This window comes from Pan paniscus, chromosome Y, assembly GCF_029289425.2.
Source record: "Pan paniscus chromosome Y, NHGRI_mPanPan1-v2.0_pri, whole genome shotgun sequence".
Taxonomy (NCBI): Eukaryota; Metazoa; Chordata; class Mammalia; order Primates; family Hominidae; genus Pan; species Pan paniscus.
This window is the reverse complement of record NC_073273.2, coordinates 10,774,644-10,788,839: the sequence shown is the minus strand read 5'-3', so window position 1 is coordinate 10,788,839 and position 14,196 is coordinate 10,774,644.

The window sequence follows — 14,196 nt, the reverse complement described above, 5'->3', positions numbered from 1 at the left end:
TGAGAGCCAAAACACCTACACAATCAATCAAAGATTTGCCAAAACACATTCTCTGGCTCTGGCACAGACAGCAGAGTCATATCATTAGGGTGCAGAACAGAGCAGTATGTAGTAACTTCTTCTTTATATATGACCTAGACAGAAGAGCAACATAATCCCAGTGCTGGGCCCTGATATACTGCAAAAGTCCTGTTTGTGGGCATTTTTTGGCAACAAAGCAAGAGTTACATTACCTAAGTGCTGGGCTCATCAATATGTCACAGTCTGTCCATTGTAAAGACCCGGACAGAAAAGCATCACAACACTTAGGTCATGGGCTCAGACAAATGACCCAATGGCATCAGTAGATAGCACTCAGGTAAAAAAAGAGAATCATATCATACTTAGGTGAGACCAACCCATCTGGCACCCCAGAAATTCTTTCTCACACTTTGAGAGACTGAGACGGGTGGATCACTTGAGGTCAGGAGTTTGAGATCAGCCTGGCAACCATGGCGAAACCATGTCTCTACTAAAAATACAAAAATTAGTCAGGTGCAGTGGCGCCAGCCAATAGTCCCAGCTACTCGGGATTCTAAGGCAGGAAAACCACTTGAACCTGGGAGGGGGAGGTTGCAGTGAGCCATGAGCGTGCCACTGTGCTCCAGCCTGGGTAACACAGTGAGACTTTGTCTCAAAACAAAAATTAAATTAAATTAAATTAAATTAAATTAAATTAAATTAAATTAGAAAAAGAAAGTACACATACAAATTACACATAGCTGGGTGCAGTGGCTCACACCTGTAATCTCAGCACTTTGGGAGGCTGAGACAGGTGGATCACTTTGTAGCATCACTGCTGCCTTGAAAGGACAGAGGAGTATGTTTATGTCACTGTTGGTTTTATTTATTTTCTTTTTTCCTGGAAACTCACTTATTTTTTATATTATTATTATTTTGGATATGGAGTTTCACTCTTGTTGCCCAGGCTGAAGAGTAATGGTGCAATCTTGGCTCACCACAACCTCTGTCTCCCGGGTTCAAGCGATTCTCTTTCCTTGGCCTCCAGAGTAGCTGGGATTACAGGCAAATGACACTACGCCCAGCTAACTTGGTATTTTTAGTAGAGACAGGGTTTCTCCATGTTGGTCAAGCTGGTCTCGAACTTCCAAAGTCAGGTAATTTGCCTGCTTCAGCCTCCATAAGTGCTAGGATTACAGGCATCAGCCACTGCACCTGGCCTCTTTTTTTTCTTTTACACGGAGTCTCACTCTGTTGCCCAGGCTGGAGTGCAGTGGTACTATCTTGGCTCACTGCAACCTTCGGCTCCCAGGTTCAAGCAATTCTTCTGCCTCAGCCTCCCAGGTAGCTAGGATTACAGATGCATACCACCATCCCTGGCTAATTTCTTGTATTTTTAGTAAAGATACATTTTCACCATACTGGCCAGGCTGGACTTAAACTCCTGACCTTGTGATCTGCCTGCCTCTGCCTCCCAAAGTGCTGGGATTACAGGCGTGAGCCACTGTGCCCAGCATGTTTATTTATTTTTTTAACTGATCAAAGAACAATCAGACCCACTCATCAGGGTGGCAATTCCCTAGGCAACAAGGGAGGGAGAAACTTGGAGGTGGGGGCAGGGGCAGTGGAGAAGACACAGTTGCCCCGGGCTGTGCCTAGGCGCCATGAGCTTTCTTCCTCCTTGAGGCCTCAGTTTTCAGAGTAACAATGGCCGCTAGATGATGCCGAACTTCTGCCAATGAGAGTGTCAGCCCGCAATGAATTGGCATCACCCGGAGGGCGGAAAGGATGGGAAGGATGGAGGCCCCCACAGTACAGTGCGTCATGGCACCCTCGCAGGCAGTGCCCATAACGAATCAACCAGGGTCCCTGGGGAGACACAGCCTAAGTCCACACCCATTGGATCATCTGGAACTTCCATTCAGAGACCGAATGGAAATTCTCTCAGTCAAGCTCCAAACCTAAAAGAATCACTGCCACACCCACCAGGACTAACACAACTTTTAAAAGAATCATTTCTGTGTTTTGGGTGCAATGTGTATTTCTGTACAACAAAAATATTTATTTTAAATATTACGAGTTTTTTTCTTCTCATGTGTATAGTCCCGTGATAGACAGATGAGGGGACTCCTCAGCACAGAGTCCATGAGGCCAGAAGCTGACATCCTCAGTTCCTATTTAGAATGAATTTGAACAAGCCAGCCAAACACCCTGCCATGAAACTCCTGGAAAGACAAGCGATTAAGGAAAGAAAAGAAAAAACAAAAAAAAAAACAATGGTGTCAGGAGCAGTAGCTCACGCCTTTAATCCCTGCACTTTGGGAGCCTGAGAGTGGGTGGATTCCTTGATTCCAGGCAATCGAGACCAGCCTTGGCAACATGGTGAAACCTCATCTCTACCAAAATACAAAAGTTAGCTGGCTTCATAATGTGGACTCAAAATTAATAAATAAATAGTTTAAAATTTAAAATGTAAAAAAATGTAAGTGCAGTATTCTGTTATTTTTTCATCCTACCCTGAGAAGGACACAATATAGGTGTTGTCTGTCTGTCCATTTGTGACAGGGTCTTGTTCTCTCTGTAACCCAGGATGGAGTGCAGTGACACCATCATGGTTCACTGAAGCCTCAACCACCCCAGGGTTAGGTGATTCTCCCACTTCAGACTCCTGAGTAGCTGAGACCACAGGCATGCACCTCGGGGTTTTGCTGTGTTGTCCAAGGCTGGTCTCGAGCTCCTGGGCTCAAGCGATCCTGCTGCCTCGCAATCCCAAAGTGTTGGGGTTGCAGGCATGAGTCACTGCACCCGGCCTGACTTAATACAGCTGGTCTTACTATGTCCTGACCACATGCCCTTGAAGAACTCGATTCAAGAGAGAGTCAGCAAGAGACTTTCAGCATTCTCTCCACAAACCTGTGAGGTTGATGGTGGCCAAGTGTCCTGAGCTCCTGTAGTTTTAGGTGGCCATGCTTAGAGGATAGATTTCAAAAGTTTCCAGAGAGGTGTGAGCCACAGTCATTCCTGGCATCCAAGCTTGGGATGTGGTTTCTGACAGCATCTTAAGGGCCAGGAAGGGCCAGGATCTGCCAAGGCCAGAGTTCCAGGCTGGGGACAATGGAACCCAAGGTAGAGGGAGCCATCAATCCGCACTGAGCTCCAGCCCTAGGCCCCACCGTGCAGACTAAGTCAGAAGGAACAATCCCTCCTATATGACACATCCCTCCACTGAACTTGGGAGCAGATCTGTTTTCCAAACAGAGGTGACTCTCGGTTTGAAATGAATCACAAGGGACCCGGCTTTCTTGAGTTGGCAGGATAAAGAAGTCATTCTGTGACATAGAATGAGATATGCCTCGAATCTAGAATCTCCAGTTAAAATCAATGATGGTGGCCAAACGCAGTGGCTCACGACTGTCATCCCAGCACTTCGGGAGGCCAAGGCTGGCAGATCATGAAGTCAGGATTATGAGATCAGTCTGGCCAATATGGTGAAACCCTGTCTCAACTGAAAACACAAAAGTTAGCTGGATAGGGTGGAATGTACCTGTAATTTCTGCTACTCAGGAGGCTGAGGCAGGAGAATCGCTGGAAGCAAGGAGGTGGAGACTGCAGCCAGGCGAGACCATGCCACTGTGTTGGCAACAGAACCAGACAACATCTACCTAGAGGGATAAAAGAACAACAGAGTCCCCCCCAGGATGGAGGTTCCCTAGGAAGTGAGGGAGAGAGGGAGGGCCCTCCAGAAGGGAAGGAGAGAAAGCAGTTGCTCCAAGCTCTTTGAAGTTGGCCAGGCCTCCCTCAGTGCGACCTTTCAATAACAGTGGCCACTTTCAATAACAGTGTCCTTTCAATAACAGTGGCCACTAGGTGATGACCTATTTATTTGAAACAACAACAACAACAACAAAACATTTATTTTGAAAAATTGCAATTTAGGCTGGGTGTGGTGACTCATGCCTGTTATCCCAGCACTTTGGGATGCTGAAGCTGGCAGATCCCTGAAGGTCAGGAGTTCAAGAGCAGCCTGGGCAACATGGTGAAACCCTGTCTCTACTAAAAAAACAAAAGTTAGGTGAGTAGGGTGGCATACACCTGTAATCCCAGCTACTCAGGAGGCTGTGGCAGGAGAATTGCTGGAACCAGGGAGGTGGAGATTGCAGCCAGCCAAAAAAACCCCACAGCCTGGGCTACAGAACAAGACTCTATTTAAAATAAATTAATAAATAAATAAGTGAACGAATGTATGTAAAAAGAAAAATGCAAGGAAATGGCGGAACTCGGGAAGGCTCCCCTCATTCCTAAAGACCAGAGCAGAAAAACAGGACCATCAAGTTCAGACATAGGCCATTTTGAATCTGTTGTCACCATGCTCAATTGGTGCCAAAGAAGGGTAGGTTTCTGTGCCACTCATCTGTCATCACCACCCTTGTCAAATATAATTGCAGGGTCATGACTGCCCAGAGATCTCTCAACCCACTGAATGCATCCATATTTTTATGAGCCCAGTTGGGAGATAAACAGGATATTTAGAAAAGTACTCATAGTGCATTCTTTGGTCTCCCATGTCTCTTGTGAAACCAATCAAATTTATGGTCCATTTCTTTCTTTCAGCCCTCGACCATCCATAGCGTACCTAAATAAAAGAAGAGTGAATTCATTTTATGGAACAAGGAGGAAAAACAAGCATGTGAAAGTCTCAGAGGATTGTGATACACAGGGGAATGCAGAATGAGGAGACTTCTAGAATCCAAACAAAGACAGACAGACAGATGGGAGGAAATGAATTGAGAAAAGAGAGAGAGCAAAAAAGATCAAGAAAAATAAATGTAAAGAAAAAGCAACAGAGATGTAAAGGAAATAAAGATAAAGAAAATAGACAAAGAAACAGAAAAAGAGAATAAGAAATGATAGAAAGAATGGAGGAAGAAAAAGAGAGAGAAAAAAAGAAAAGAAAGAAAGAAAAGGAAAGAAAGAAAGAGGAAGAATAAACAAAAATAAAGGAAATAAAAAAGAGGGAAGTGCATCATGGCTTACACTTACAATCCCAACACTATGGGAGGTTGAGGTGGAAGAATTGTTTGAGCCCAGGAGTTTGAGACCAGCCCTGGCAATACAGTGAGACCATGTTTCCACTTAAAAAAAAATAAATAAATAAAATGTTAGCCGGGCATGATAGCAGGCGCCTGTAGTTTCAGCTCCTTTGGAGCCTAAAATGGGAGCATCCCTTGGGCTCAGTAGGTAGAGGTTGTGCTGGGCCTTAGTCAGGCAAATGCACTGCAGTCTGTTGTCCAGGCGGGTCTTGAACTCCCGAACTCTAGCCAACTCCCTGCCTCAGCCTCCGAAATTGCACCTGACTTATTCAACAGCCCTTGGAGTATCAGTGACAGATTTTAGTAGACATAGTAGTTATGCCATATTGCCCAGGTTGGTCTTGAACTTGAACCCGGGAATTTGAGGCTACGGTGAGCCAAGGTCATGCCACTGCACTGCAGTCTGGGTTATAGAGCAAGACTCCATCTCTAAATAACTAAATAATAAAAACAATAACAATAATAAGAAACAATGCACAGAAATAAGAACAAACAACAGCAATAATAATAAACAAACTAGCGAGAGTGAAAAATATAAAAATGAAAACGGTAATTTAGATCACAATCAAGTGTAGTAATTTCAAGGAGTTCTTTAACCTGTCTCTCTTACTTTCCGAAACAGCTTTTTTCTGTCACTTAGGCTGGAGGGCAATGGCGTGATCATGGCTCACTGTAGCTTCGACATCCCAGAATCAAGCTATTCCTGCAATCTCAGCCACTTGGAAGGCTGAGATGGCAAGAACACCTGCGGGAGCCCAGGAAGGTTGAGGCTGTGATGAGCCGAGAATGCAATCTCACACTCCAACTTTTCAAAAAAAAGAAAAGAAGAATTAGAAGGAGAAGAAGTAAACATAAAACAACAGCAACTTCAGTGTGTAGAAAGGGGAGTAAGAAAAGTAAAAGGAAAAAGAAAAACAAAATGAAGAGCAGCTGAAAATACTGTGGAAACAGTTGGAGAGGAAGAAACGACGTAGTGAAAACAGCGACATCTCGTGAAGGAAGGTGGTAGTGCTGCTGATCTGAGTTACCCTTTCTACCTTAGAAATCCCAAGTTGACGGTCAAGTCCAACGCTCGCTGCCGACATCTCATGGACCCAGGGCTCGCGGAAGGACCCAGGGCTCGCGGAAGGACCCAGGGCTCGCGGAAGGACCCAGGGCTCGCGGAAGGACCCAGTTGGAACTTTATCACACCAATCCGGCCCACCTTTGCTGCCATCTAACTCCGCCGACGTGCCCACAGTTTCCCCACTGTCCGCTGGCTGACCTGGGCAGCGGAGAGAGGAGGAAAGCACAAAGGCAGTGACTGGTTCACATCCCATCGCCGCGCGCCTCGGGTGGGAAGAAGGGCCGTGACCCCAACGACCACCACGAGGCATGCGTGAACCGCAGGGGCACACCCTCGGACAACCACTCCTCAGTCATTTTCACCAGGCTCGGTGAATCCAATCTCAGCCCCTGGAGGAGTTCCCAGCAGGGTGCGAGGAGGAGGTGGAATCGGAGAGGTGGAAGGAGGAGCAGGGGCGCCACCCCTACGTCAGCAACCCCTGGCGCGGCACCTTGGAAAGCCCGAGGGTGGGGACGTGAGCCTCCCAATGCACAGCGGGCGCCGATGGGCTCTCGCGAGAGACACCCACTGCGTGATCCGGGCCTCAGGGGTGGCTGGGCATGAGCGGGCCAGGGAAGAGGTTCTCGGGAACAGGAGAAAGGAAGGAAGGTATATGTCAAGGGCTGAATTACACAGGACACGCCACATCACACACCACATCACCAGGTCCTCCGCACACGGGTGCAGAGAGCCTTGTGTGGAGGTCTGACTTTCAATAGATAGCAGCGAGGGACCTGCTCTGCTCCATGGAAAACCCTGACCCAGAAGCAGGACGTCTGCGAATAGTTTAGCATCAGGTTCCCCACAAACGCGTTATGTGATGGGTCAGGGGGTGACCGCCTTTCTGGCAGCAGCCCGTTTCCCAGGATGGGGGTTTCTCTGCACCGGATCCCGGTTTCCGGAGCACGGCAGGACATGCGCCCAGCGCGGGGCGGAGCGGCACACCGGAGGGGACTGCAGAAGACCGCCTACCTGAGGCCAACAAAGGTTCCGTGGCGCTGCCTTATCATTCCTCATGGGCGGGATTCTTAGAGTCCTTCAGTCCTAATCCCGCTTATAGTAGCTTTACCCCATTGGCTCCTCAGACAAGGACATACACCAAATGTCTGAACCTGTGGTTTCTCTACTAATGAGCAGGATTACCATGGGAACAACACATGGGCAACAACACATGGGGAACACACACAGTAAAACTAACCTGTCTCACATGGGTCTAACCATAATGCTTTCCAGGGCATGCGCACCGCTCTGACGTGAATCCATTCCAGTTTGTCTTGCCCTTCGCAAAGAAAAGAGAACTCTCCAGGGGTGGTGGCTGCTGCCTGTAATCCCAGCAATTTGGGAGGTTGAGGAGGGCCGATCATCTGAGATCAGGATTTCAAGATCAGCTTGGCCAATACAGTGAAACCCTGTCTCTATAAAAATACAAAAATTAGCCGGGCATGATGGCGGGTGCCTGTAATCCCAGCTACCCAGGAGGCTGAAGTGGGAGAATCGCTTGAACCCGGGGAGGCGGATGCCTCCCGCTTGAACCCGGCAGGCGCACATGCCACCATGCTGGGCTAATTTTTGTATTTTTAGTAGAAACAGGGTTTCACCATGTTGGCCAGGCTGGTTTTGAACTCCTGACCTCAAGCGATCTGCCTGCGTTAGCCTCCCAAAGTGTTGGGATTACAGGCGTGAGCCACCGCACCCGGCGTATGTGTATAGAGCTCCTCGACAGGAAAGCCTCTATTATTACCATTGCAACAGTAAAAAAAAGTAGAGCTTTTTTTTTTTCTTTTGAGTAAGAGTTTCACTCTTGTTGCCCAGAATGCAGTGCAATGGCCTGATCTCAGCTTACTGAAACCTCTGCCTCCCAGGTTCAAGCTATTCTCCTGCGTTGGCCTCTCAAGAAGGTGGGATTACAGGCATGTGCCACCACACCTGGCTAATTTTGTATTTTTAGGAGAGACAGAGTTTCACCATGTTGGTCAGGCTATTCTCGAACTCCTGACCTCAGGTGATACACCTGCCTTGGTCTCCCAAAATGCTGGGATCACAGGCATGAGCCACTGTGTCTAGCTTTTTTTTCTTTTCTTTTCTTTTTTTTTTTGAAATAGTGTCTCCATCTATTTCCTAGGCTGGAACACAGTGACATAATCCTAGTTCACTGCAGCATCAAACTCCTGGAGCTCAAGCAATCCTCCAGTCTCAGCCTCCCAAGGGCTAGGATTATAGGTGCACGCCACTACACCTAGGTAGTTTTTTTTTTTTCTTTTTCTACACAAAAATGTCTCAACATGGATTTTTTTTTTCTTTTTTGGCAGAGATGCTGTCTCACTATGTTGCCCAGGGTGGTCTCAAACTCCCCGCCTCAAACCATCCTTCCACCTAAGCCTCCATAAGTGCTAGGGTTACAGGCATGAGCCACTGAACCCAGCCCCAATAATTTTTATTTTATTTTATTTTGAGGCAGAGTCTTGCTCTGTCAACCAGGCTTGTGTGCAGTGGTGTACTCTCAGCTCACTGCAACCTCTGCCTCCCAGGTTCAAACAGTCCTCCTGCCTCAGCCTCCTGAGTAACTAGAATTACTCACGCATGCCACCACACCTGGCTAATTTTTGTATTTTTAGTAGAGACGGGGTTTCACCATGTGGGCCAAGCTGGTCTCAAACTCCTGACCTCAAGTGATCCACCTGCCGTGGTCTCTCAAAGTGCTGGGATTATGGGTGTGAGCCACCACACGCGGCTCCCAAGAACTCTCTAAAGGCACCTAGTGTCACAAGAACAGATAGCTAAACTGTATCTGAAAAAGTGGCTCAAGTGGGGAAATTTTTGGCAGATTTGGGGAAACTTAGGGCAAATTTTAAACATGAGGCCTTTTGTCAGATCACCTACATTCTTTGGATTCGATGTGGGTTTGTCACAGATGCTTGGTGTGACAAATTGCATGGCTTCTACCACTTCATTTGATCAGCCTCCTATTGACTTTCAGCTAAGTCCTGCAGAATTGCTTCTCAGATTCTATCTTTCCGCAAGACAAAGCTATTTCATAGTCTCTAACTTCCCCATTTTGTGGCCGTTAATTTATACTTACATGTTTTCAACTCCTTATTTTGGTTTTCTTTTTATGAAAGCTTTAACCTGTGCTATTTTGAGGGAAATACTGATGCATATCTAAACTTTAAGAGTGTTTTTCACCCTGGCTGCAGACACTTGGTGAATAATTTTTCAGGTGATAGGAAAACCCATCATCATGAGAATGTAGCAACTTTTATTTTGCAGTAACTGTTAAAATTGTAGCCGTGGTGCTCAGTAAAATGGGACCTTTCCCTTGTAGGTGTTTGGGGAGGAGTGAAGTCCTGTCCTCCATTTTGTTATTAACCTGCTTATGGGTGGGCCATTATCACCCAGAAAGGAAAGGGATGCCATGGTATGCAGTTACACGGAGCTGCAGCAAGAGCAAAAAAAAGAAATTCCCTCATGTCTCCAATGCAGAGCTGGCATTTATACCTCTAACCCAGGCAGGGCCCACAAATCTCTGGCAGCTGTGAGCACCTGTTTTGTTTCTGCCTTCTTCCAGTTGGGAATTTTGGCTTTTGGGTTTTGGGTTTTTTTGTTTTTTTTTTTTTTTTTTTTTTTGAGACAGAGTCTCACTCTGTTGCCCAGTCTGGAGTGCAGTGTAGTGATCTGGGCTCACTTCAAGCTCTGCCTCCCGGGTTCATGCCATTATCCTGCCTCAGCCTCCTAAGTAGCTGGGACTATAGGCACTCAGCACCACACCCAGCTAATTTTTTTTTTGTTTTGTATTTTTAGTAGAGACGGGATTTCACCATGTTAGCCAGGATGGTCTCGATCTTCTGACCTCATGATCCACCTGCCTCAGCCTCCCAAAGTGTTGGGATTACAGGCGTGAGCCACTGCACCCAGCCTTTTTTTTTTTTTTTTTTTTTTTTTTTTTTTTAGACAGACTTTCACTTCGTCACCGGCTGGAGTGCAGTGGTGTGATCTTGGCTCACTGCAGCCTCTGCCTCCTGGGTCCAAGTGATCCTCTTGTTTCAGCCTCCCAATTAGCTGGGATTAAGTTGCGCACCACCACAGACAGCTGATTTTTGTATTTTTAGTAGAGATGGGGTTTTGCCGTGCTGCCCAGGCTAATCTCGACTTCGTGATCTCAAGTGATCCGCCCACCTCAGCCCACCTCAAAGTGCTGTGATTACAGGTGTCAGTCACCTTGCCTGGTCTGTTGACAATATGGGGGGCATGTAAAATATCTGCAGTCCTTTAGCCAGTAAAACACAGAAGACTGTAGTATGTGGCTTCTCCATTCTCCCTCTTTCTCTGCTCTCCTAAATATTAAAGGGTTCTCCTTTTGCCAAGCCCAGTGGCAAAGCCTCAGGAAGGGTGGAGGTATCAGAAGCATCCAAAGGGATCCCATCAAGTAGCTCTAAGTCACTCTCATTCACCCCATTGGAAGTTCCTGCCATCCTGTATGCCCTGGAAGCTTCCTAATGCAGGCAGATAATATCCTTGGTGTGCTGTTAGTGTGGAGACTCCCTCATCTTTGCTCTTCTGCTTGAGAAAAAAAACTGACTGGTTACGGTGGCTCATGCCTGTAATCTCAACAATTTGGGAGGCTGAGGCAGGTGGATCACTTAAGGTCAGGAGTTTGAGACCAGCCTGGCCAACATGGTGAAACCCTACCTCTACTAAAAATACAAAGGTTAGCCAGGCATGGTGGCAGATGCCTGTAATCCCAGCAACTCAAGAGGCTGAGGCAGAAGAATCACTCAAACCTGGGAGGCAGAGGTTGCCATGAGCCAAGATCACATCACTGCATTCCAGCCTGGGCAACAGAGCAAGACTCTGCCTAAAAATATATAGAAATATAATATAACATACAAATATATTATATTTATATATATAAATTTTTAAATAAATGAATAGAATTCATCACCTAACTTCTAAAGCTACTTCTCTGGATGAAATTCTGGGCACTTAGGAGTCAGCAGTGGTATATTGAGTGTATGGCTCTTGCTCACAGGTGCTTTTTTTCTGTCCCATGGCAGGCGGCACAAAAAGAAGGCTCCCGCAAAGCTAAGAGCTCCTTTTGCCCACGGATCAGGTGCAAAGTTTGCAGCTACACTGTCGGCTGTATTTGGATGTTAGCAGTTAGTTTAGCTTTGCGTCTTCGGAACGATTGTTCTTAGCTACTTTAAAAAAAAAAAGAAGAAGAAAATGAAAGAAAAGAAAACTTAAAATGTTCTTCATTGATCATTCAGGAGCATACTGTTTAATTTCCATGTAATTGTACAATTTCAAAAGTTCACCTTGCTGTTGACTTCTAGTTTTATTCCATTGTGGTCAGGAAAGATACTCGATATAATTTCAATAATTTTAAATTTGTTGAGACTTGTTTTGTGGTCTAACATATGGTAGAATAGACCAGAAGAGGGAGAATATTTCCTGTGCTGATGAAGGAATGTGTTTTCTGCATCTGTTGCATGAAATGTTTTGTAAATATCTCTTTGTTAGCCTAAAATGTAGTTGCTTTTTTTGTTTTTCTTTGAGACAGAGTCTCTGCTGCCCAGGCTGGAGAGCAGTAGCATGATCTTGACTCAGTGCAACCTCCAGCTCCCACGTTCAAGCAATTCTCATGCCTCAGCCTCCCAAGTAGCTGGAATTACAGATGCCCGCCACCACACCCAGCTAATTTTTGTACTTTTAGTAGAGACAGTGTTTTACCATGTTGGCCATGCTGGTCTCAAAATACACAAAATATATATATATTTTTTCCTTTCTTCCCCTCTTAATTGTTCATCCTTGTAATTTGGTGGATTTGTGTAGTGATAAAGTTTGATTCTTGTCTCTTTCTCCTTTGTGTATGTGTTCTACCATTGAGTTTTATACTTTTTTGTGTGTTTTCTTGATAGTAATTATCATTTCACTTGCAGATGTGGGACTCCCTTGAGAATTTCTTGTAAAGCTGGTCTAGTGGTGATGAATTCTGTCAGTTTTTGCTTGTCTGAGACATTTCAGGCCTTTAGCTTCAGGAACTGATTCTAGTTCCCTGTCCTGTGGCGACAAATAGAAACAGATGCCTGGTACCATTCTTAGGTACAAAGCCAGCTAGATATGAGCAGATAAGAAAATCAAATCCTTCTATTTTGCCAGGGATTAATTCATTCCCAGGATTGTAAATATTACATTTCACTTTTCATCTCACAGAACCGTGAGACTGGAAGTTGAGCTGGGCAGCCTGCCCAGCAAGACATTATGATGTATACAACACAATGAACTACTAAAGAAGTGTCTTTAAAGGTATTTACAGCACATAGCTTTTTTTTCTTTTAATTTTGCTGCTCTTTATTTGCAGTAGCAGGTAAGGAATTAAGAAAGCAAAAATAAGTGCTTTGACTAGGTCTTAAAATCCCCTCTTCTTTTTTATTCATATAAACTTCACCCAATTCAATCTGCCCCTCCCCCCAGCCCATCTGTGTTCACATGCTGTTCTTGCTGCTCTCAGTTTTTAAAAGCTTATTCCAAAATTACATGAAAGTAACCACATTTTGAAAAATCAGAATTCTGGTAGGAATGGCTTACCACAAGGCTGTTGAAGGACGCCCAGCAAAACTTTAGTACTTTTTATTTCAACCTCTCTCGGTTAAACCTATAATTTGGTAGTTGATATTATTATCTCCCTTTGGCAGGCCTGTGTCTCTGCCTTGGAGAAATAACAAAGTCCAAAGTAGTCTTCTCATTCAAAGATGTGGCAAATGAAGGCTGTTTTGATCTTTATGTATTAGCATTTGGGTTTTAATCTTTCTGGGGCTCCTGACAGAATATTCCTTTAAATTTATTATATAATTCTAAAATATTGGACACATTTGTTTCAAGCATCGTCAATATCCTTACTATTTTCATTCCACTTCCCACTGCCCTCAGTAGTCATTAGGTCCTACTGATTTTTATCTCCTAAGTATTTGTCAAATCTGTCTTCTCTGTATGTATTGTTCCTTATATAACTCCATCTCCATTGTCACTGTGCTGCTTTGGACTATCTTTTCTTGTCTAGATCAGTGCCTGAATTATATTATGAGCTTCATAAACTTGTATCAATGAATGAATGATTCCTAATCTCAGCAACTGAATTCTAACACTTAACTGAAAAAAAAATCTTAGATCTATCTTCCATGTAAAAGCATATCTAAAATGCAAATCTTAATTTGATAATCTCCAGCTTATTAAAACTCTTAGATGGCTCCCAGACATCCCCCAAACCATCTCTCATTTCCCTGATCAAAAAAATTTAAAATTTTAAAACTAAAAAAAATTGAACACTTTATTGGTCAAAAAACAAAAACAAAAATGATCTCTGAGCATACCTCACTCACACCCCACCCTGCTCTGTTCCCCTCTCCCACCCCCAGCCTACAGGGACCATCCAATAACCTCTTCTTTGCTACATAACCCTTACCCTCCTTCTTCAATACTCATACTTTCTCCTTAGAAACATCCCCCCCCCCACTTCCTGGCAACAGTAGATTCTTTCTTGCTTATGTTTTTTGTAATGACATCAGCCATTTAGAACTCATGATGTGCCTAGGCCCTACTATCTGCCTCTCCACAGATCTTGCTCAGACAATTCTTCAGGATTTAGTCACAGATCCAAAGTAAGGAGCTAGAAGGGAGCTTCAGGCTTGGTTTTTTTTTGGGTTGAAGCTAGAAAGCTAATCTATGTTGAATGCAAAACAAACCAAGTAATAGCCAACCTGTACATCCTAGGAATATCGATTGCTTTTTATTTTTGCTCCCAGCCATTCTCTCCACAGGACTCTCTCCTTCTTTACATTTCTTTTAAACACAGTATATTAACACAACACTGTGTGAGAAATGGGATTCAGAAAACCAAGATACAGGTCTCCTTCCGCTATGCTATGAGTCAGCCATGAAAACTCTCTGGGCCTCACTGACTGAATTGTAATATCTGACTTTAATGAGGATTATATTCATTGAACT